Source organism: Myotis brandtii, unplaced genomic scaffold (assembly GCF_000412655.1).
Source record: "Myotis brandtii unplaced genomic scaffold, ASM41265v1 scaffold303, whole genome shotgun sequence".
NCBI classification, from domain to species: Eukaryota; Metazoa; Chordata; class Mammalia; order Chiroptera; family Vespertilionidae; genus Myotis; species Myotis brandtii.
In genome coordinates, this window is record NW_005361573.1 from 1,178,478 (window position 1) to 1,193,067 (window position 14,590).

The following is a 14,590-nucleotide window of genomic DNA, read 5'->3' on the forward strand; positions in this document are numbered from 1 at the left end:
GGAGCTCTGCGTGGGAAACCGCCCGACCCCATTTAGAGGAGGAAGAGGGGAGGGAACTGATCTTCCTTTTGTAGCTACTCTGGGCTTCATGTGCCAGATGGTATGAGCCCTTTACATATAACTCCATTTAGTTCTCTTTTTATATACTCCTTCCTCTCTCTCTCTCTCTCTCTCTCTCTCTCTCTCTCACACACACACACACACACACACCATTAGCATTATGATCCCTGTTTTTTTTTGGATGAAGAAATAAGCCTCAGAGCCATCAAAGGGCTTCCCCCGATCACACAGCCAGTCAACATCAGAATTCGCACCCAGGTCTAGAGGATTCTGAGCAAATAGTTTTTCCACCCCGAGCCAGATGGGGGCATTTCTGGTCCTGTCCTCAGAGGAGAGGGATGATGTGAATCTGGAGCTTGGCTCATGGAAACAGCCCAAGAACAGGCGTCAGGAAACCGGGAACTTAGTCCTGGTTCTGGCAGGACCCTGCGGGCCAGAGAACATCCTGCCCTGCTTCTCCTCCCTTACCCATTTGCAGCGAGTTCGTCTCCCTGGTTCCTGAGCCCCGTTCACATGCCAGCATTTCCTGTGCATCTGATCACAGCAAAAGATGCCCCTGTGTGTCCCCGAGAAGACACAGCTCAGGCAGACACGCACACCTCCCTGGGGTGGGGGAGGAAGCACATCTGCGTCTCCCAGGCGGACCTTAGGCCAATAATGGGATTTTTACTTAACAAACGAGGACGTTTTCCTAGCAGCGGAATAGACAGGCTCCATCACGGGGGCCCTTCCGAGGCTGTAACTCTTCAGTTTATGCAGTCACGGCGCACGTTCGGGAATGTGGAGTGGGGGTCTCCCGTCTCTGGTGGAGAGCAAGCAGAGGCTGGATGCTCTGATATGAGGCAGAGTTAGAATGACCTCTCAGCCCCGTAATCCCATGATTCTGATAAAAGGTAATCAGCTTGTAAGCCAACAGCAGGGTACCAACTAGATCTCCAGCCACCTGCGAACTCTAAATGACTGACAGTGGCTGCCTGTGGTTGTCTGGGCTCCGTTCTGTAATTGATTATTGATGTCTGCCAGGGGCAGCCAAAGGGGTGTTGTTACTGACTTTCTACATTGTGCTGTTTTCTAAAGAGTAATGCATTGTGTTTCCAACATGAAATTATTAGTGTTTTTTTCTTAAATCCGGGGACAGGATGGCGTGGATGTCAGCAGCCATAGTAGCAGCAGCCACCAACTCCACACCTGGAGTTCTCTGTCCCACGTTACCAGGCCCGTGCGGTCTGCCTGTGAAGGCCAAGGGCCTTCGGTCTGGCAGAATTTAGCAACAGCCAGTGATTGAGGTTAACAGAAGCAGGTGATAAACAAGGACATTTCAGATGCATCTCCTCTGTGTCTGTCGGGCACCGTTGTATATCTGCCTCATTTTCAGAGCTTACTGGACATGTGCTGGAGGAAGCAAGATGGGGGTAGTTACCAGTTTCCCTAACTCTGTGCCTTGACAGTAGCTATCAGGTTCTCATCAAGTGATTTTCTTTCAAAACAAAATAAAAGTCACTCATCCCTTCCTGGGAGAGTTTGTCTGCCTGCCAGGACCTGTGAATAGCAGGGGAAGTTTCCAGCAAGTAAAGAGTTTGCCGTGGGGGGGGGACCGAGACCCAGAGAGGGTAAGCCGCTGATGCCTAAGACCATATGGACAAAAAGCAGAGAAATGGGCCTGCTCTTTTTTTTTTTTTTAAATATTTTTTATTGATTTTTTACAGAGAGGAAGGGAGAGGGATAGAGAGTTAGAAACATCGATGAGAGAGAAACATCGACCAGCTGCCTCCCGCACACCTCCTACTGGGGATGTGCCCGCAACCAAGGTACATGCCCTTGACCGGAATCGAACCTGGGACCTTTCAGTCCGCAAGCCGACGCTCTATCCACTGAGCCAAACATGTTTGGCGGGCCTGCTCTTAAATACGTCAAGTGAATGGCCATCCTGCAGTAGATCTTCAACACATGGTGGCTCATTTTGCTTGTACTCGTCTCAAAAGTTGTTTGCCTTTGTATCAGTCAGGGTAGGCAAGGCTATGCTGCAGTAACAAACAACTCCCAAACTTGAGTGGTTAAAACAGAAAAAAAGGTTTCTTTCTTGAGTGCTCCACCTGTCCACTGACATTAATTATGTCTGTGTTTCCTGTCATTGTCAGTCTGGGGCCCAAATTGATGGCACAGCTTTCCTGGGACATGGCCAAGCATGTTGCTGAGGGAAAGTGAACATGGGCTCTTAAAGTTTCTGCCTGGAAACAAATGACATCACTTCCTCTCACATTTCACATTTCATTGGCTAGGGTGAGTCACATAACATACCTGCATTTAAGAAGGGTGTGTAATCCTTCTGCAGGGAGAGGCTGCAAATATGTAAGCCTCATAATACACCCTGCCTGCCATCGTCTCAGCATGAACTTTATGGATTCGTCTGTGGAAATTAGTTTGCACAGGCCCATTTTTTCCTTCCCTATAGCATGAGCCACCCTTTGGAGTAACTGTTCTTGGTTCTTGGATTTATCAAGGTGTCCTTGAACATATACCCATTATCAAGTACAGCACAATTTCTCATTCTGACATTTCCACTTATTCATCTGTTGGTTCATCCTCAAGATGGACTGCCAACCTGCGTGAAGGAAGGAAGGAAGGAAGGAAGGAAGGAAGGAAGGAAGGAAGGAAGGAACTAACTTCCAATGCCAGAGCTCTTCAAATGAATTCAGAGTTCCTTAAATGAGTGCAGGCCTCCCTCTCCCCAGCCCAGGGAAGTGCTGCTGAGAGGGCCCTGAGGCCTGGGTGGCTCCCGGTGGGCAGCATTTCTCAAGCACCTGCTGTGAACCAGATGCGTATGCATCGGAATCGGGGTGCTCTTGGGCTACAGGCTGCCTCAGGAGGGTCCCTGGGAGCTCAGGGAGACGTTCGCTTCAGTGCTTGGGAATTCCGCCCCGCCTGTTCTTCCCTCAGAGGGAAAGGAAAACCCAGGTTCACTGCTAGAGCAGAGAGAAGCCCCAGCCATCTACCCCGCCCCCCAACCCTCCGCACCAGCCCCTGACCGAGAAGCAGTGAAGGAACTATTAATAAAGGGTCTATGCATAGTCTTAAGGGGTCCCCTGAGTATGTATGCTCATCTCTTCTTATTTGGAAATTCTGGGGATGCTGCTCTGAAAACAATTACAAAAGAAACGCTTATTGCCTGGGATGCTCAGAGAGGCAATTACATAGGAAGAAGGGGGGAGCTGAGGCCCCCTTGATGTGGCTCACCTGGGAGGGTGGTGGGAATGGGAAGCTGTGGGCTTGGCGGGCTGTGGCCTCCAGCCCTGCTCCCAGGATGGGGTGCCTGATCAGAAGGAGGCCTCCCTGTTACAGGGGAGGCCCTGGGAGATGGGAGGAGAGCTGTATGGTGTATAGATGAGGTCTGACAGACTTGCCTTGGTTCCCAAATCTGCCATCTTCTTGCTGTGCAGCCTTGAGTAAATCACATTGCCTCTCTGAGCCTTAGTTTCCTCTTGTCCTAAAATGACATTAACACTATCCAGTTGTCAAAAGTGTTATAGTGGCTCCTCAGCTGACCTGGGAGAATCAGACAGTAAACAGATCATCGCACTGGCACATTGCCCCTCAAGTCTGATCCCAGCTTTATAAAATACTGAACAGACATCTTGACCAGGTAGCTCAGTTAGTTAGAGCAGCGGTCGCCAACCTTTTGGACCTCACAGACCACCAGTGGTTGGCGACCGCTAGGTTAGAGCATAGTCCCGATACACCAAGGTTGCGGATTCGATCCCTGGTCAAGGCACATACAAGAAGCAACCAATGAATGCATAAATAAGTGGAACAACTGACAAATGGTTTCCCCTCCCTCCCTCCCTCCTCTGTCTCTCTCCTCTTTCTCTCTCCTCTTCCTTGCTTTCTCTCAAAATCAATAAATAAAGTAAAATAAAATACTGATCAGAAGTCTGACAGGGAGTAAATTTAATTTACCCATATTTTAACAGTGGTTCTCTTTGAAGGTGGCATTGTGAGTGGTTTTTATTTTCTTATAACATTTTATTGTTAACAGATATCTTATGTCTAGATCTATATTTATATTTTACAGGGAAATTGTGTAACTTCTAGAATCAGAAAAAAAAATCCTGACTGCCAGGGCTTTGGGGTTGGCATATCCCTTTTTTACACCCCCCAACCATGCTCGTTACAGCCGATCAGGGGGCTGTGCATCTCCCCATATTTATTTTACTTAAAAAGGTGGTCTGTCAAAGTAGATTTTCATTTTTCAACTACCTGAAAGCTGAGTTCTCATGGTTTTGATTTACATTATGAGCTCATGGTGTGTCGGGCATCTTGCAAAGTCCGGAGTTCAGTAGATATAAACTTGAATTTGAACCCTGGCTCCACTATGTACTAGCTCTGTGACCTTGGGCAAGCCTCCTCCTCTCTCTCCCAGCCTCAGTCCCCCTGGCTTTGAATGGGATAACCATAGCTCTTGCTTCATAGGAGCAGATAGTAGGAAAAGCAATGGGGTGAATCATATGGAGGCACCTCACAACCTATAAAACACCGCAAAAATGGTCATTTGTTCAAAATTAAAAATTAATGAGCCACACATTCTTTATCAAGCATTTCTGTGGGCAGACCTTTAACATCTGCAGTACCTCCCATAGTTCCAGTCCCAAGGGGTGGGGTAGGGGGTGGGATGTGCTCTGTAGCCGCTGCCTCTGGTTGCCTAGCAACCGGAAACCCATAGAGGTAGATATTCTAAACTGTCAGAATGGTTTACCCGCTGAGATGGAGCTGATATCCAGTTACCTGAGAAGGAAAAGAAATCAGCCGTGTGCACAGCCCTGTCCACGAGCTGCAGAATCCGATCCCTTCCCAGAGCCTTCTCACGCCACAGTTAAGATTTTAGAGGCCACCAAAGAGTCGTGAAACTGGTTCTTTCACCGCAGGGAGCGCCTGATCCCCATGAATTTTCAGCTCCAGCTGCCACCTTGGCCTGCGGGGCTGGCTTTGAAATGGTGTTTTGGGTTGTTGTCGATCCATCTGGGCTCCTTTTAAAGCAGGTGGATGAAACCTAAGGTGCGCTCAGGCCTCGCCTAGAAATTGAACAGGCCTGCCCTTTAGAAGCCCAGCTGGCCGTTCTCAAACTTGGGAGCCAGGGCCGGTCATTGCTGTAAGCATTCCCACAGTTCCTGTAAGTTCTGCCCGATCCTGGAAGAGGGTGTTGACTGGGGTGGCGGCGCTGCAGTGATCTGCACCAAGAATTTGGAAAACGCCTCCTTTCTAAAAGCTTCTGGTCTCACGCTGCCTCGTTGGCTCTGTGTCGCCTGCTGGTTTCAGAGCCACAGAGAGGTGATTCTGACTTCTGAGCATCATGAAGACGATGGCACTCATTCCTTGAGTACCTGCCATGTGCCAGGCACCGCACTCAGCACTTTTCATAGATCATTATCCCGTGCAATGCTGGCATCAGCTCTGAATGTTGGAGTGGTTCTCTGCTATCACTGAGACTCAGAGAGGTAGAGTGACTTACCCAAGGCCACACAGCTTCTGTGTGATAGGGAGCCAGGATTGGAGCCAGGGTGTGTTTGACCCCAAGGCTCCTGCCAACCTGGCATCTCTTTTCCTTAGTCCCTGTGACCTGCATGGTCTGCAGCTAACATCCCAGTCCCTAGAGGGGAGGCACCAAACCCTCCACCTTTTCACTCCCTGAGGAATTCCCTGGAGGTGCAGACAGGCATCTGGGAGGAGGCAAGTGCTTGCCTGGCTGGGTATGTTATGGATCCTTTTCCTCTTTTAAAAAAACTGCAAAACCCAGACATGCTCACTGTAGAGAAGTAAGATCATAGACGAAAAGGAATTTTTAAAAATGTACTCAATGTCTCACCGTCCAGAAATAGTCCTTGTAACATCTATATCTCTCAAGATTTTTGCATATATATGCAAAATATATATACATACATGAATATATGATAAATATATACACATATTAAATACACATTTTTGCATATAAATGTGTATATTGCACATATGATATGTGCTATATATGCAATATATACATATTTTTGCATATGTGCAAATAGATCAAAAAAAGGAATTTTGAACTCTTTTGTACCCAGTTTTCTGTCATCTTTCTCTACTCTGACTAACTTCCCATGTCAGTAAAACGGACCTGCATTCTTATTTTCAATGGCAACAGCATCTTCCATTTTTCAGGTTATGCTGACTTTATATGGTCAGGCCCCAATGGATTTTGGACACTCAGATTGTTCTCAGTCAAATTTTTATCTTATAAATAACAGTAAAAATCGCTGGACATTCATTGTCACCCACCTGCATAATCGTAATAACTTTTAGAAGTAGGGTAACTGGGACAGAGGCAAACAGCCTGTGCAATTTTAAGGCGATGCTTGTTGCTAAGGGAGTTCAAGTTCGTCGCCAGAGTCATTGACGTTGCCTTGGAGGCCGTGTGTGTGGCGCTTAAATCCCTCCCTTTGCTGTCAGCCAGCCCTCTGCGTGAGCACACATGCACACACACGTGCACACACACACGCAAACACGGCAAGTTGCATAATTCCTCTGAGCATCTGTTTTCTCTTGTATAAAATGGAGCACCATGTTGCAATCCCTAACCCACCATTCCAGAATCCACAAAGCTCTCATTTGAGGCAAAACTACCCCATACCAATTGTGCTGATGTGAAGTAATTAATAGTATTTATTTATCCCACGTGATGTGGCTATTCATACATGTTGCTAGAGAAATATTAACACACTTGCCTGTGTGATGTTGCCCTACACCACTATTTATCCACTTTTGGAGGGCGGGTGTCATTATTCCCTAAAGAGCCTTTTTCAACATTTTTTCTTAACTGCCTTTCCATGAAATGTTATATCATGGCTACATTGCATATCTGTATATATATTATATGCAGTAAAAAATAAGATTTTTACACCCTGGCCGGGTGGCTCAGTTAATTGGAGCATCGTCCCATACACCGAAAGGTTGTGGGTTCAATTACTGGTCAGGGCACATACCCAGGTTTCAGGTTGCACCCCCAGTCAGGGCACAAACGGAGGCAACCGATCAATGTTTCTCTTTCACATCAATGTTTGTTTGTTTTCTCTTTCCCTCCCTCCCTCCTCTCCTCTCTCTCTCAAATCAATAAAAACATATCCTCAGGTGAGGGTTAAAAAATAATAATAAGTAAGATTTTTCACCTCCTTCCCAAGAGCCAGTTTTCACTCCCTTGGGGAGGGGACGTATCACTCATGGAGAAAGCATGGCCTAGACCAGTGGTTCTGACGCATGGGTGACTTTGCCCCTCAGGGGACACTGGCTATGTTAGAGGCATTTTTGGTTGTCAGGACTGGGGGGAGAGGGGGAGGGTTGCTACTGGCATTGGTTGGTATGGACAGGGATGCTGCTAAACACCCTGCAGTGCGCAGGGCAGCCCCACCACGTGCTCTAGTGCTGAGGTTGGGAGCCCTGCCCTAGACCTCCCACCGTGTGCCCACCTGCTGTCTTTCTAAAGCCTGGCCGGTCCCAAGTTTGAAATGCACTTTGCCCCTGGGTTTGGGATTGGGCCAGTGGGGCTGTGACCCTTTGGGGGCTGACGCAGGAAAGCATGTTGCTGGGTACCTGGCCTTGGTGCGTGCTCACCCCAGATAAACCAAAGTGCCCAAGTGCCAGGTTGCTGGCATCCCCAGTGCCTGGATGTTGCCCCCAAATTGAGAAAAGGGCCCTTCTGCAGCTGGACATCTGGCCGCGCATTTCAGCAGCCTTGGGAGCCAGTCCCAACCACTAGGTCTGGCTTCCAAGTCTTACCAAGTGAGCTCTGGCCCCAAGGGTGCCCGGCTCTGCAGCTGCCTGAAGCCTGCGTGGGCCCCAGCTCTTCCACCTCAGGCCGTTGTTTTGTTTGTGGGCTTTGCCAAGGCCCAGTGTCTGCCTGAACAGGTCTCAGGCTCTGCCCGTGCGCCAGTCTGCAGCCAGCTGATAAGCTGGCTCCGCGGTGCTGGGGCCCGGCCCTGGGCCTGGAGCTCTCGGCTTCGGCTTCCAGAGCGCTCTCCCCAACCTGTGACCCAGGGAGCCATGTGATGAGCAGGCGGGAACCCTGTGGGACGAGGCTCTGCCCCAGCCTGGGCGCTATGAAGCACTAGCCAAAAAGATAGCATCCAGGCGGGCGTTTTCCAGGGCCTCTGGCCTACCTACCGAGGGCTGGGTTGTGAGTTACATCAGGCGGCGCCCTGGGCCCTGGGCAGGGTCTCTGAACAAAGCCACAATCTGGGCTGGGCACCAGAATGAAAGGGAGCCCTTGGCTCTCTCCGGGGCGATGGAATGTCAGCCCAACTGGTTTTGCTCCTTCTCTGGAGCTGGTGTTCCTTCACAAGGTGCCACCGTGCCCGTTGAGGGTGGTGGGCGTCCACGCTCGGCCCCTACCTCGGCCCAGCCCCCACTCCAAGGGAAGAGGCGCCCCATTCATGCTCGGCGCTCTGAGCTCTCCTCGCCCTGGCCGGACAGCCTAGAGACACCAGCCCCTTGTCTGTAAGGCGGGTCTAGTCTGCCCTGCAGGGCCGCTTCGCAGGGGGATGGAATGGGGCTGTCCAGTCCACCACATAGCAATAAAGACAGCATCTCCCTCCCCGCCGCCCCTTCTCCCAGCCTGACCCCTCACCCGCACTGCCTTCTCTGTCTCCCACACCTGCCCCTATCTGACCCACTTATCAAGGCCTGGGCCATGTCACATGCCCTCCACGAAGCCACCTGCCACCTACCCCTCGTCACCCTTGTGCCTCCTCCCCTCGAGTCCCTTGGGTACCTGGGGTTGGAAACTGTTCATCTTGGGGCCCAGGGTAGGTTAAGGCAGAATTTTCGTGAACTACCTACAGTGGCTTTGACATCTTTCCATGTCAGCGCCTACATTCTCCCTCATTGTTTTTACTGGCAGCACCGCGTTCCCCTGAAGGATAAGCCAGGGTTTGTTTATACCTCAGATGCCCTTGTGGAACGGCCTCTTCTACCCAAAGCGGCGCTGTTTGTATGTATGTATATGTCTGTGTGTATTTGTGTGTGTAGTATGTATATGTGTAATTACATTTGTGTATATGTTTGTGTATATATTTGCATGTGCGTATATTTGTGTGTATTGTGCATGTTTACATGTGTGTACATTTGTGTATATGTGTGTTTGTATTTGAGTATGTGTGTTTGTGTATATATTTGTACGTGTGTATATTGTGTGTGCATCTGTGTTTGAGTGTGTTTCTCTGCTGGATGAGTCACCAGAGGGGGCTTGGGGAGCAGAGTCATGACACTGGAATGTGCTTCTGCCACTGGTCACGGGGCGGGAGGTGCTGCAGGAGTGGGGTCCTCAGGCCGAGAGGGACACACCACTCCCTGCCTTCCACCAGGGTCACACTTACACGTTCGAGGCTGCAATGCTGTCTCCTGACAAGTTGAGCCCTGGCCTGAAATAAACATGAGAGATGTTTTGACGTGTGATGGTTAAAAAAAAGAAGCCAAATTTGGCAGAGACTGTTTTAAGAATCCAGGAGGAGCCAAGTCTGGCTGGGTCAGAGCCGACTCTGTGAAGAGGAGAAGCTGGGAAACAAAAGAATTATATATTTATGTAGAATTGTACTTTTTAACATTTTTTAAAAATTACTAACCGTAGTGTTACAAAATACAAAAAGAGGTAATTAAAATCTATGTCTGCCTCTGCACCCCGCTCCCTACCCATCACCCATCACCCATCACCCATCACCCATCACCCCGCCCCGCTCCCTACCCATCACCCATCACCCAGTTCCCTCCCAGAGACCAGCAACTCCGTTTCCTGTCCTCTGAGGGTCTGTATGTTTACGTCTATATTGCTTCCCCACAGACAGGCGGCCGTTCCCTCCCAGAGACCAGCAACTCCGTTTTCTGTGCTCTGAGGGTCTGTATGTTCACATGTTTACGTCTATATTGCTTCCCCACAGACAGGCGGCAGCACACGCCCCCTGGGTTGCGTGTCTTGCTTTATACACTGGATAATGTATCTCGAGCCCATTCCATACACACCTGCCTTATCCTTTAACAGCTCTTTTTAACAAATAAATAGTATTCCACTTTATGGTTGTGCTATCATTTAGGTTAAATGCATTTTTAAAAGCCCCCCAATTCTCTCTTCCCTTGGCTCATCCTAACCTTAGAACTCTGGACCTTTTATTAATAGGGCTTTAGACTTCAGAGGGAAATTTAATTTGTCTGTTTTCATGCAAAAGTATCTCAGTACTTCTGGAATGTTCTACACCCCCTTCCTTCCCCTGCAGGAGGGTTCTTGTTTGTTTAGGGGATTTCCTGAATCAATCTCTCCTATTTTGCACCTTAAAGAAAGTCACAGTAGCCAGTTAACTTTTATTGTTTGCCAGCACACTGAGCCTGGTGTTTTGGGGGGTGGGGGGGTGAGGGGGAAGGTTTATTTTAAAAGTAACAAAAATTAACTATTAAGGGCACATTAAATATTAAAGGCATATAGATATATCAAGAGAGCGTGACTAAACAGCAATATTATCACAGACAGTAGAGAGGGGATCATTTATGGGTTCGTTCATTCATTCACTTATTTATTCATTCATTCATCTGTTTATTTTCAGTTGCTCTTCAGCCACAGTGGCTGTCTCTTTACTTGGCACTGGGGTTGCCTACCCTCAGGGAGCTCACAGTTTGGAGGAGACAGTCAAACAGGAAGCAAGCACAGCCAGCACATTAAGTTCTATGATGGCTGGGCACAGGGTGCTCTGTGGGGGCCCAAGGAGAGACCCCGGTCAGCTGTGGTTGGAGGCAGTCAGGAGAGGCTTCCTGGAGGAGGTGATGCCTGAGCTGTGTTTTAGGGGCACATTCCAAGCAGACCTGGGGCCAGCGTTGGCCAGTGGCTGGCAGACTGTACCAAGAAGTCTCCTGGAGGGGCGTTTCCTGGGTGAAATTGCTAATAGGAGTGTTAGAGTGGGAGCGGGTAGGTAACAGGCCATAGACTCAGAGCCCAATGCCTGGGTTTGAACCAGGCTCCTTCACTCACTCGTGAGGCCCTGGGCAAGTCCCTTCACCTCTCTGTACCTCAGCCTTCTTATCTGGAAAGTGGGGGTAGTAACAGCTGCTACTTAAGATCATTGGGAATAAAAATACGGCAACTTGGCACACAGTAAGCGCCATGTAAGTGTCTGTTGTTGTTACTATTTAATTTCTCAGAGCATCAGCTGCCTCATCTGTGAAATGGGGACATTAATAGTATCTACAATGGAATTAATCTAGATGGTCCACGTAAGGAATTTGATGCAGTGCCAGGCACAGTCAGTGCTCCCTAAATGTTCAGCGTTATTACTACTCTTGCCACCTCCTCTCTCACCTCTGACGCCCGATGGGCTCCTGGAGCCTGGGGGCCTCTGTGTCGAGGCTGCAGGAGCCTGGGCCCCCAGCCCAGCTGTCATGTCTGTTTATAGCCTCTGAGACCTTCGGGGCAGCAAGGCAGCTCTGGCCCGGAGCCTTGTCGGGCACTCCCAGCCGAAACCAAACACGCCTCCCGAGGACCAGCTGCAGACGTGTGTCCCTGTCACTTTGGGCGAACACTTGTCCATGGATTCTAGGCCTGGCCAGGCATCCGATCCCCTCCCTTCAAGCCCGAGCTAGGAGAAGGCAGCGGCTTTAGGGAGCTCAGGCAAACCAGGTTCAAATCCCAGCTCCCCCACTTTCTAACTGTGACCTTGGGCATGCCAGTTTGCATCGCAGGGCCTCAGTCTTCTCTCCTGTGAGATGGGTCCATGACAGGCCTGTTGAGAACAGTGGAAGGCAAAGTGAATGGCACACCATCAGCACCCTGTGTTCACCTTCAACACTGTCATTACCATTGCCGCCCTGTGCTTGTGCGGGTCTGACCCGGACACAGGACAGGAAGGCTCTGAGGCAGAGCTAGGTCCCCACGCCAGCCTGGGCCCCATGACCTCAGAGCTCCCTGCATTGCTGGGGTGTAGAGTTGCAGGGGGGATGGTACTCACGTCTTAAATTGCTCAGAATCGCTCTGTCATCTGTGGGCCACCAAGCGCTGCCCTGACTCAGGGTTCTTTCTTAGGCGGATGTGTCAGACACCCCAAAATACACGCAGGCATAATATTGTCTCCTTTCCCTGCCCCGTCGCTAGCTCCATTCTCTTTTCTGGATAAGAAGCTCACACCTACTCATTACAAAAAAGTTATTTTCGGGAACATATTCTTCCAACAGACATTTATTCAACAGTTACTCCAGGCCAGGCACGGTTCTGAGTTGCTGGGACACAGACTAAAGGCTGTAGATCAGGGGCCACATCCAGCCAGCCACCTCTTTGTCAATAAAGTTTTATTGGAACACAGCCACGCACACTCACATATTGCTTGCACTGCTTTCTTGGTAGTGGCAGAGTGGAGTGGCTGGGACATTGATGGGGTGGCCCATAAAGCCCCAAATATTTACTGCCTGGCCCTTTACAGAGAAAGCTTGCGGGGCTCTATTGCAGAGGAGCAAATAAAGATGGCGGGGTTGTTCTAACGCCCACCCGTGTGTGCATCTTGTCCACAGCATCCCTCAAACACCATGGGGTACACAGTGTCCCCAAAAGGTGGCAGCAAGAGAATGGGAAGGAGGCGGGCACTTACTGGGCCAGGCGCTGTGCTAGGAGCTGTCGTTGCATCTGTGCCCTGGGGTGACCACTGTTGCCTTACTGAAGCCCTATAACAGGGGTGGGCAACCTTTTTGTGAGTGCATGCGCCTTACTGAAGCCCTATAACGTCCCTGTGCATCAGAACGGGAGGCGAAGGTCACGCACAGCTTTCCACGGGCGCACGCTCGTTTAATGTCCCTGTGCATCAGAAAGGGAGGTGAAGGTCACGCACAGCTTTCCACGGGCGCACGCTCGTTTTGCTGGGCCACGTGTGCTTGCTCTGTTACGGGCAGTTCCACAGAAGCTGGGAAGAGGCACCCTCCCACTTCTGGGAGGAAGACAAGCTGCTCAGGAGAGGGTCCTGCCCCCTCACTAAGCGCCTGCTGGATGGGGAACAAAGATGATGGAGTGTCCCGACCTTGAAGGGTGCATCAGCAGTGATCCTACCCCCATCCTTAATGCCTGGCACATAGTAGGTGCTCAGCAAATATCTGTTGAGTTAATAACTTCTATGTCAAACTTTCCTGCACAGAGGTGAGTCCGGGTTAGGCAGGAAGAGTTCAGGAGGAGAAGAGAGCACCGTGGGTTGCCATGACGCTGGGTAGGAAGGATGGATAGGAAGAGAGACAGCACAAGCAAAGGCAAAGGCCGGGAATGTGTGAGGTTTGGGTGGGGTATGGCGAGTAGGTCAGGAGAGTGGGGTGGAGGGCTTGTTTGGGGCAGGGGTGGGAGTTGGGACTGGACAGGGAATTTTGGCTCAATTACAAGGGGTGTTGGATTTCAGCAGGAGGACAGTAGGGAGCCATAGAAGGTTTTTGAGCAAGAGATGGATGCTATGCGTATGCAGAATATGCCTCCTGACCTCAAATAGAACATAGAAATGGTCTTTCTGGAGTTGGGGCAAGGTTGCTGTCATCCCCTCGCCCCATCTCCCTCCATATTCCTCATCTCCTGGCCTCGGGTCATCAAAAGATGGTCTCTGGGAACACCCTTCAAACCTCAGGAGCCAAGGCCATTTGAGTTGTTACTGTGCCAGTGGCCGCCCAGGGGGTGGAGTTTGGTTTCTCCTTGACTGCTCCGTTTGTCCCAAATGAACAAGTTGCAAAGCCAGCAGTTCATTCACTTAATGGAGATCTATGAGCTCCCGCCGTCTGCCAGGCACGGGGTGGGCCCTGCAGCCAGATCTGAGGTAACCAGCATCTCCCCAAAAGCCCAGGCCGAGTGCAGCGACCAGGAACTGAGCAGGTGGTGACAGAACCAAGAGATCCAGGCCGTGTGGGCCCAGTGGTTACCAGTTTGAACTTGCAGGTCCAAGCCCCCTGCCCGGGTTTGAGTTCCACTCTGTCACTTCACCTCCTAAGCCTCAATGTTCTCATCTGTAAAATGGGGACTGTGTTAAGCTCCACCTCATAGGTTGCCAGGGGACTGCAGTTCATGAGGTGATATGTACACAGCTTGGTGAACACCAGGCACAAGTTCAATGCTCCAGGGATGCCGTACCGGGTGGTCTTGAGGGGGGAAGCACGGTGGCCATGGGAACCCTGGGTGGGGTGCATGTGGGGGGGGAACCCTGGGTGGGGTGCATGTGGGGGGTGCCCTAGCCAGACTGGTAAGTCCTGGGAGCATCCACAGTGGAGAGAAGTTGGGCCTGGCTGCAGTGCCGCTGGAGATGGGCACTGAGGAGGGTCGGGGAGCGCCCAGCAGAACCCTGCTTGCTGGGGAGGGTGGCCCCCTCGGCCCAGTTTGCCCGGCTTTAGCACCGACGGTCCTGCATGCCGTGATGTCTTGGGCAAACTTGCACGGTTGGTCACATAGTGCCCACCAAGACATCTAGACCCATCTCTGAGCGCAGTGGCGGGTTAAGCCCGGTGATATGTTGGGATTTGCGCC

At 50.6% G+C, this 14,590-nt stretch overlaps 1 protein-coding gene across 1 annotated transcript in view; it reads left to right on the top strand.

Annotated features, from left to right (window-relative positions):
* The window catches only part of KIAA1671 (KIAA1671 ortholog), a 95,551-nt gene that overhangs the window by 67,393 nt on the left and 13,568 nt on the right, over window positions 1–14,590 (top strand). The window lies entirely within an intron of this gene.